Source organism: Rutidosis leptorrhynchoides, unplaced genomic scaffold (genome assembly GCF_046630445.1).
Source record: "Rutidosis leptorrhynchoides isolate AG116_Rl617_1_P2 unplaced genomic scaffold, CSIRO_AGI_Rlap_v1 contig56, whole genome shotgun sequence".
Classification (NCBI taxonomy): Eukaryota; Viridiplantae; Streptophyta; class Magnoliopsida; order Asterales; family Asteraceae; genus Rutidosis; species Rutidosis leptorrhynchoides.
Genome location: NW_027266784.1, coordinates 8,293 through 18,516, shown reverse-complemented (window position 1 = coordinate 18,516; position 10,224 = coordinate 8,293). Strand labels below are relative to the sequence as shown.

General features: G+C 32.6%; 1 pseudogene; it reads left to right on the top strand.

Moving 5' to 3' along the window:
- The first annotated feature begins 1,930 nt into the window (after window positions 1-1,930).
- LOC139884494 (GDSL esterase/lipase At1g71250-like) lies at window positions 1,931-5,299 on the top strand (annotated as a pseudogene).
- The last annotated feature ends 4,925 nt before the right edge of the window (window positions 5,300-10,224 follow it).

The following is a 10,224-nucleotide window of genomic DNA, read 5'->3' as shown; positions in this document are numbered from 1 at the left end:
TCATTCACTTAAAATCATAACTTGAAACCTAATTAAACTCAAAATTCTAAAATACATGTGTCAAATTATTATTCATCAATAAAACGTTATGTGTTGAATTTTGGATTTGACAATAAAATTTATAATTAAATTAATAATTAAATTTATAATTAGAATAAATTAAAAAATCTTACTATTAGTCTTGTTATTTTTATAAAGATTAGATACAACTCTGCGAAATATATTAACAACAGAAGGCTTCTAATTATTTAAAAAAAAAATTGCATTTTTCCAATAAAAAATTTGTACAATTTGTTTTTTAAAAAAATTACCTTATCATTTTGTACAATTTGTTTGTTAGCGCTTTGTAATCATTAAACATCCGTTGTTTTTAGTTAAACACGCAAAGGAGCAAGGCAATTAAAGCCAAAAACGGTTGTCTAAAAAAGTGATGAATAAAGCAACATTTTGTGTGTTTTTTTATTCTTCTTTTCGTTACATGCGATATGTGAATGTATAGATTAGAAAGGAACTCAATCTCATCGGTCATCACCTTATTAGAAACGAGCACGAGCATGCATGGTAGACACGTGTCAGAGCTCAATCAAAATTTCATAGAATAAAAAAAATTAATAATGTATGTGTAGTAGATTAATAGTATGTCTCTCAAATGTTACTATTCCTCACACAGAGAACAAGATTTTTGTGTATCTATATTTTAAAGATGGTTTATGTATTTATATTCTGAGGCTTGCATGAAGCTCTTTATTTATTTTTGTATAAGAATGTTCCTAAATAATATGAAGAATATTCTTTTTAATCATCTACTAAGTATAGATTTCATGTATGTGTGATTAAAAGAAAAATAGATTTCATGTATATATATAGGATTTTTTATTGATGTTGTGCAATCTATATGCTTTATATTTATTACGATAAATATGTATGCATCATAATTATTTAAATTAAAATTTACTCTACAAAATTCCAGTATATAATCTCTCACCACGAGGTTCAAGTGAATAGTTTCAACGGTGAAATGGTTACCCAACTTTTTCATTTTAATAGTTTTAGAGTGCTTAATTTATCCTTACAGGTATTTTAAGTTTTTGGCCTTGTATTTGTTTTTAATATTTAATTTAATTTAGGGGTGTGATTGAGGTTTGTTTTAATTAATCATAAACAAATTAGGTCAATGAAATGTTAGAAGTTGTTGAGTTATTGTGATAAAAATAAAAATAAATAAAAATATGGTTTTTATATTAACATAGTGGATAACTAATAAAAAATGATAAAAGATTGTTGCTAAAAACGTAAATAAATTAAAAAATAAACTATATATTTTGAGGGGATATGAAAGAGATTAGGAGGTTTGGAGGGAATTTAAGTGGTTTGGATGATGATTTGTAGGTTTGTGAAAGGTTTGAAAATATATTTTGTACTATATATTCTTTTTAATAATACAAGTCAGATAATTTATCAGTTGGATGGATTTATTATTCGATTAGATTTTAAAACATCGTATTAATTGTATATATAAAACTTACGTAGTGATGAATAATTAAAATCCAACACATATATATATGTTATTTAATTTGGACATAATCTTTATCACTTTAAATTATAATTAAACTAAAAATCTAATATACTATGTTTCAGTTTTAAAATAGCTATAATTAAAAATAAGATCAGAATATATCAATAATTGAATTCCACAATAAAAATTACTATTAAAATAATTTATTTTATACTTTTTAGTAAATGTAAGATAAAGATATTTATTTCCTAACATATCTGATATATATATACATACATTACTTTAATCAATATATATATATACACACACATATATACATTACACAAATCCTTTAAAGTAATTCAGTTATAATAAATTTCGAAGTTATAAGCTCTGGTTTTGAATCTGAAGTTTGGTATTATTGATAATCGGATGATGACGATACAAAATGGACGGCGGTTGTGGCTAGGTTGTGTGTTGGTGGCGGCGTTGATCATGTCAATCGGAGGAGGAGTTACGGTGGCCGCAGCTGCCAGGGTCTCGGCCATGTTCGTGTTTGGTGATTCATTGGTCGATGCTGGCAATAGCAATTGGCTAAATACCATTGGAAAATCGAACTACTTTCCTTATGGTTGTGATTTCAACATGGGAGCTACTGGAAGATTCTCTAATGGAAGAGTTGTTGTTGATATGCTTGGTACAACTAACATATACCTAATCCTTTTATTTTATATATATTTATTAAGTTGCTGGAAAAAATTATACTTTTACATTAAAAAAAATGATAATAATATTTTAATTTTCTAGGAGTTTAGTTTAATTAATTTAAGGTTTAATTAATATTTTAATTTAAGGTTTAAAATTTCATTTTATGTTCAGATTTTTGCCTTTCATTTATATATAGTGGACAAAATTAATTAATTTTTCTACGAAATTTAATTTAGCTAGGTTGAGCTTAATTTGCTGTATGAAATTAAGCTTAAGGTAACTTTTTGGGGATTATAGTTAACTTCTCAGACACTTTAAAAGCTAGTCCAATAATCTCAGCCTAATGCTATAAAAAATAAAGTGTTATTTGTGGGGGTTTCGCTTAAAAATTCACTTTTATGAAGGGTCAAACAATGAAATAAGTGGTGATTAGTTTTCATATCGTAATATTATGTTTGTATTTTTTTAAGCGTAATTAGTTTTCATATATCATGATATTAATATTAATATTCGCTAATAATTTGTTGTTAATTAATGAAGCTGAGAAGTTAGATGTAGCTTATCCAGCTGCATATGCTGATCCTAATACAAGAGGATCCAGATTATTATCAGGAGTCAATTATGCTTCTCCAGCAGCTGGAATTCTTGATGAAACTGGCCATCACTATGTATACCATTTTATGATAATCATTAGCTAAATTAGTTTAATTTCTTGGAAATCTATTATAACTTGATTATAGACATTAAGTTTTTTACATTTTATGTTCATTTAAAAAAATCGATTTATCAAAAAAGTTAATTTCAATGAACTTAAAAAATAAAAAGCGATCGACATCTATTTAGAGACGGAGAGAGTTCATAATATACATATATATTCTATTGATTTCAGGGGGAGTTGTACAGCCTGAGCCAGCAAGTAGTAAACTTTGAGAACACGTTAAGCCAAATGAGAATAGTTATGGGATCAGGAAATTTGACAAACTTCTTAGCCAAATCCATTGCAGTTTTAGCGTTTGGAAGTAATGACTACCTGAACAACTACCTGATGCCTTCCATTTACCAGTTCGGAGTTACTATTACAGTCCCTCACAATTCGCAACTCTCCTCCTCAATCAGTTCGCAAGACAACTCATAGTAAGTGGAGTGGTACATTCATTCGTTCATTTATAAGTAAAGTATTACCTCTGTCCCTAATTACTCGTAAACAAAATAGGAAAAGTATGTACATGAGGGGAGGGGAGCGATTCTTTAATGTATTCATGAATCATAATGAATGAATGCAGGCACTGAACACCGTAGGATTGAAGAAGTTCTATATACCAGGGGTGGGACCATTGGGTTGCATACCAATCTTGAGAGCCTCTGGACAAGCCCCAGCCGGTAGGTGCGTCGATTACGTGAATCAGATACTTGGTTCTTTCAATGAAGGGCTGAGATCGCTCGTCGACCAACTCAACAGTCGCCAGGCTGGTTCTATGTTTGTCTATGGGAATACATATGCTGCACTTGGTGACATCCTTAATAACCCTGCCTCTTTTGGTAAGTTATTAAATGTACTATAAATCGTAATCGAATCGAACCGAACCGAAATCGAAAAAAACTGGTGACATATATAATTTGCAGGATTGAGTGTAGTAGATAGGGGATGTTGTCGATCAGGGAGTAACCAAGGGCAAATAACATGTCAACCATATACATTTCCATGCACAAACAGGAATCAGTATGTATTTTGGGATGCGTTTCATCCAACACAAGCTGTGAACTCGATTTTGGCACAGAGAGCCTTTAGTGGTTCGACTAGAGACTCCTATCCGATCAATGTCCAGCAAATGACTTCTCTTCTCGTAATCAATATATATTTTTATATATGTTCATGTGTATTTATGGTGTGTTGTGTCGTGTAATAAATCTGTATGTTAACTTTCTTAGATCTTTGTTTCCATAATGTGGTGTATGATGATATCTACTTACCGATGGTCGACCAAGTACTCTTAATAAAGACAAAATACAAGATTTAATGATTTGAAATGAGACTATAAATAGCAAACTACAGAATACAGAACAAGAAATTTGTGATCGAACTGATAATGGTCATATTTATGCTAAGATTTGATTGAAATATTGGATTAAACTTAGGTATCTAATGTGTTTTAGAACTTAAATCTAATTTAGTTTAGTGTTAATCTAAGTCTTCTCTCAAAAACCAATATAACCAAAATTAAAAAGACTTTTAAATTGAAAAAATAAAGTAAAAGTGATGAACTTTAATAGCTAAATTTCAAATTTCATTCAAAAACTATCAAACCTCATTAAATGAAAAAAGAAAGTTAAAGACCTTACATAATGATCTCTAACTAATCTAGACGTCATAATGTTGATTTACAATACTGAAAATGAAAATACAGATCAAAAAATAGAAAGGAAGAAAAATAAAGCATTTTGGAGATTACATGTTTAGAAAATGCCATATGGCAATCCTATCGATTTTTCTTGCTCTCCACTTCTTTTCTTTGCTTAGAATTAATCTTGAGATAAACTGTAAAATTGTGAAATGAGAAGGATTTACTGTTGTGGCTTCGACTGAATTTTTGCAGAAAATCATTAAAAATGCTTGAAAGATTGACTTGTAGGTTGACTTTTTGATCGAGCTTCAAAACTGGCAAACCACTTTTGTAGACAACTTCACTATGCTAAAACTGATGTGTTGAAACAGAAACAACTTCATTTACTTGTTTAAAATTGAACTGATGTAAAATTGCAGAAAAATAGACTAAATAGCCATCTTGAGCTTCAAGCATTTCTATGAGCTCTCATTGTCAAGTCTTCATACCAACATCTTCTAATGTATAATGCGAGCTTTCTAGATCAAAACCCATCAAAAACCACTCATAGTGGAAAAATCCTAATTCTCAGCATTTGTTTATGAACAATTCTCTAATCGAGCAGGCATTTTATTCCTTACTATATAATCAGACTCAGAGCATCAAGTCCACTCTAAATGGTCTTTTGAATCATCAAAATCCATCAAGAATAGCGAAAGATAAGCTAACTCTAATTATTCGGAAGAAAGAGAAATTTTGGGCTATAGAACAGTAACCTGAAACCCTAGGAAAATTGGGGCTTTTCGATCCACTAATTTGCGAAGCAATTAAACATAATGTCGTTGTTCCTGATGTTGTCACGATCATTTCCAACTATGCCATGACCTTCGCAAATCGCAACTCCGGCCGGTGGAATCTCAATTGCATTTCCGGGCTTCAATAGTTTTAAAAACTCCAGTAGCGTCATCGACTTTTCTTGTAGCTACACGAAGGTCCTCCACCTTTTTTCAGTGTGCCATTTCGTCCTTAACAGACAAACTTCCTTCAACATCTTTAATCTTTCCTGAACCACTTCCAATCCACCCAGTATTGATTTCTTCCTTCTCACTTTTCAAGACTTCCTAAAAGAGTTTTGGCAAATGCATTGATTCCAATTTTGATGGCATTGTCCATTGATGACTTGGATTTTTTCATTGTCGACACCCCGATCCCGCACGAAAAATTAAAAAAATTATTTATAATAATGAAAATTATTTACATGGGTGTATAAATGAATGTGAGTAAATTTGAGGATCGGTTCAACTAGATGGGACTAAATGACTCGAGTCACCACTCACTCTATTAAGACTGAATGAGTCTACCTGTACTTATCATGAACAAATGATTACTCTCAAAATAAATAAAAACATAAGAGTTCGGAGGATTAGTTGTATGTGGGGAAGGTGTTAGGCACCCCACAATACTCGTCTAATACGACGATTATCTAAATTAAAGTTGCTTGTTTTTTTAGAATATTTACAAGAGTCCAAAATATACACATTATAAACGGAAGGGTAAATTAGTCAAACTAATGGGCTGAGGTAAAAACAAAAGAATCAGCCCACTGGATCCGCCCAAACTAAACTAAAGCCTAATAAAAAAAATTAAGTAATTGATTAATTAAGCTAAAAGGGAAAAGAAAACAAAACGGCATCATTCCTATCATGTAACACAAACTATTCTCTTTCATCTTCTTCCTTTTTTTCTCTCGGGTCTGTCATCTCTCTCTCTCCGATCCTCTCTCTCGCGGGGACCACGCTCTCGCCATCTCCGGCCAAGACTCAACCCACCACAACAAAGTAATTTCATCCGTCTCTCTATTTGCTATCAATTTCTAATAATTGGAGATCTTAAGCTATTTATTATTTGGGGTTGATTAGAGTAAAAACAGGGACATGATTCTTTGCTTCACGGTTTAGATCGGGTTTCAAAAACAAAACGAGGAGCTACGAGGGGTTTTCACGCGCCTCCGCCATCGACGCCGGTCAGAATACCAACAACGAGCTTGGGATTTAAAATTAAATCACTAACTGTTAACTTTAAACTCTTAATGATGTTATACTATATATAGTTTTTATGTAGAAACGTGAGAAATGAGATAAAAAAATGATAATTGATGTCAAATTAAAGACAAAACGCAATAGTTTACTTTGTAATGGAAATCAATTAACATTTAATTGAAATTGCAACTTACAAGACAAAACAAAGTTGTGGCTATTTTCCTCGCCGAGAACAATTGAAAGAGAGAATTGTAGAGGCTTTTTTTTTCTAAAAAATTTTACAAACAGTGAATTTTTCCAAATGTCACTCGAATCTCCTTTTTTTTACAACCTAATAAGTGATCCTACTTATAAAAAATATCAAGAGACAAAAACTGAAAGAAGCCGTAATCTCTTTTTACAAGCCATCATTACAGCTACTTCAAGCCTATTTTAACCCCTATCATACTAGTTTGTCTTTTCGTAATTTGCGTTGTTCTTTTCGATATTTGCGTAGTTTTGTTATGATCGAGTAAAATTGGATTGACTCGAAAAAAATCGGTTAAAAATCGTGTTTACAATATTTATTTGCAAGCTTCTGCAGTTCTTCTTCTTTTTAGCTTTCTTCTCTTTTACACAAACCAAACTTTCAATCATATCTTGAAATTCATGTTTCAAGAAACAACCCACTCCAATAGTTTCTCCTTTATTGAACGGGACCTGCATTCCAATCATGTTTATCAGAAATCAAACCTTCATTTCTGAAAAAGTTTGGTGAATATGGCTGCAATTTGAAACAATGTCCTGCAAAACACAATCTTAACAGTTCCTTCTCCACCAGTTCTCTTACAAAGTGAAACTTAACTTTCATGAGTTTTGTTCTCATGTGATGACTGTGATTCTCTGCGATTGAGATTGCAGAAGAAGAATCACAATAGATTGTTGTGCAGCTGTTCTTTTATTCTCCAATGTCCAGCAAAACCTTCTTAAGCCATTCAACTTGTTTTTATTGTCATGTTCAAGGCCACATATTTTACTTTAATTATTGATTGTGCAATAATGTTCTGATTTTTTGAACTCTAAGTAAAAATGACACTTCCAAAACTACTGCAGTATCCACTTTTGCATTTACACTTCTCTCCACATGCATAGCTTGCATCACTGAACATTAACAGCTCACCATTTCCTCCTCTTTCATACCAAATTCCCAGGTTGATGTTGTGCTTCACATATCTTAAAATTCTCTTTAAGTGAACATCATGTTTCTTTCAAGGATTTGCATTAAAACAGTCCATCATGTTCACAGGAACAAGCCAAATTTGGCTTAGAAGCACATTGATACATTAAAGAACCTATCATGCTTTTATATAGAGTAGTGTCAAATTCATCACCTGATTTTGTTGGCTCCATTTTCAACTGACTCTCCACTAGGGTTGAAATACCATTGCAATCTTCCATTTTGAATTTCTTAAGTAAGTCTTCTGCATATTTCTTCTGGTGTATGAAGATTCCAGCATCACTTTATTTGGCCCAAGTCTGTCATCTAAAACTCAGAACTCATCAATCTCTTAAAATCTTCCACAAGCTTTTAATATGTTCTAATGATAGTAGATCATCAACATAAAAAAAGCAGATGATCTTCGCTCCTCCTTGACACTTTACATATAAAGTGGCTTCATTTTGGCTTCTTTAGAATCTATTCTGCAGTAAGTATGTATTAATTTTGGAATACCAAGCTTTAGGAGCTTGTTTAATGCCATATAAAGCTTTGATGAGCTCGTACATCTTATGTTCTTCTCCTTTCTTCACAAAACCATCAGGCTACTTCACATATACCTCTTCCTTCAAGATTCCATTGAGGAATACACTTTTGACATCCATGTGATGCACTTCCAACCATATTGCTTCCAAGGCCAACAGCATTCTGACAGTGTCCAATCTTGCCACAGGAGCATATGTCTCCTCATAATCAACCACATACTTTTGTTTGTATCCTCTCACCACTAGTCTGGCCTTGTATCTGCTTATACTTCCATATACGTTCAGTTTATTCCTATACACCCACTTTGTATCTATCACCTTTGTATTTTCAGATGGCCTATCTACTAGAATTCAAGTTTCATTGTCTTCACTAGCATTCCATTCCTCTATCATAGCTTGCTTCCATTCTAGATGCTTTTTTACTTGCTTCTAGGTCATAAGTTCAATGCTCACCGACATAACTTCTTTTATCTGCTCATCTAAAAAATCTTCTACATTGCAAATGAATTTCAAGATATCAGGATCTAGAGTTGGCATTGATTGTTCATACACGATCTTCAAACTTTTTCTCCTCCTTGTTGCGTATCTTCTGTTGTTGTAGTGTCAATGTTTGTGGCTTGTGTTTTTGGGTCATCTGGAATTACTCCAACATTAAGTGGCTCTCCTCTTGATTCAGCAACTACATTTGTGTTGTTGCCTTCTCCTTCAGTCATAGGAGAAGTTAACAATAGTGATGGAACATTGTTTTCTCCTCCTCGAGTTGTTTGTGGTGTAGCAGCGTCAAAATGAACGAACTCATTAGGAGAAACTGACGATCTCTCATTGTCATATAAGGTTTCACTCAGAATCTCATCAACAAAAGGTGTTACATTTATACTTCACTCAGTAATCTCCCTGGTTCTCTCACTGTTGGTTCACTCCACTCATATTCAGCATTTTCATCAAACTTATCACTCATAGTGACGATTATTTTCCCTTTCACTGGTTCTCAAATTCTGTATCCTTTAGTTACACCTAAATTGTATCCCATCATCACTCCCTTTACAGTCTTTTCTGACATCTTTTTTTTTCTTTATTCTGGAATATATGCATAAACAATGAAGCCAAAAACCTTCAAATGCACCTTTGATTTTACTCCAAACATCATTTCAAAGGGTGTTTTGCCCTTTAAAACTTTAGTTTGCAGTCTATTCTATAGATAAACAGCTGTGTTGTAAGCTTCAGGCCAAAATTTTCTTGGCACATTCATGTCAAACATTAGTGTTTTTCCCATTTCAACCACAGTTCTATTCTTTCTTTCTGAGACTCCATTTTTCTTTGGAAAATAAGGCACAGTAAGCTGCTGAAAGATACACTCTTTTTCACAGTATGCTTTGATTTCATTTGAAGGGTATTCACCACCTCTATCACTTCTAAGGCACCTCAACTTGCACCCTTCTTCAGCTTCAACATGTGCTCTCCACTTCTTAAACATACCAAAAACTTGATCTTTTGTCTCTATGAAGTATATTCAGGAATATCTGGTGAAATCATCATTGAATTCCAGTTAATACCTATTGCCTGCAACAAATGGCAATGGGACCACACACATCAGTATGAACCAGCTGTAGTTTCTGTATGGATCTCCAATAGCTCTGTGGAAATGAGCTTTATGGCTTTTTCTCTTTGCACAAGCCTCACAGGCTCCTTTCATTCTTGCACATAGTTTTGGAATGTCTTGTACAACTTCATTCTTCTGCATTGCATGTATATTATCCAGTTCTTCATGGCCAAATCTTCTATGCCATAATTGTGTTGTTTTTGTAATGCTACCATAAAATGCTCCTTCTACATCCTCCATTTTAATCTTAAATATTCTATTTGTCCGTGGAACTCTATGAACTAATTCTCAATCAAAGTTGAAAATCAAACATTATCCATC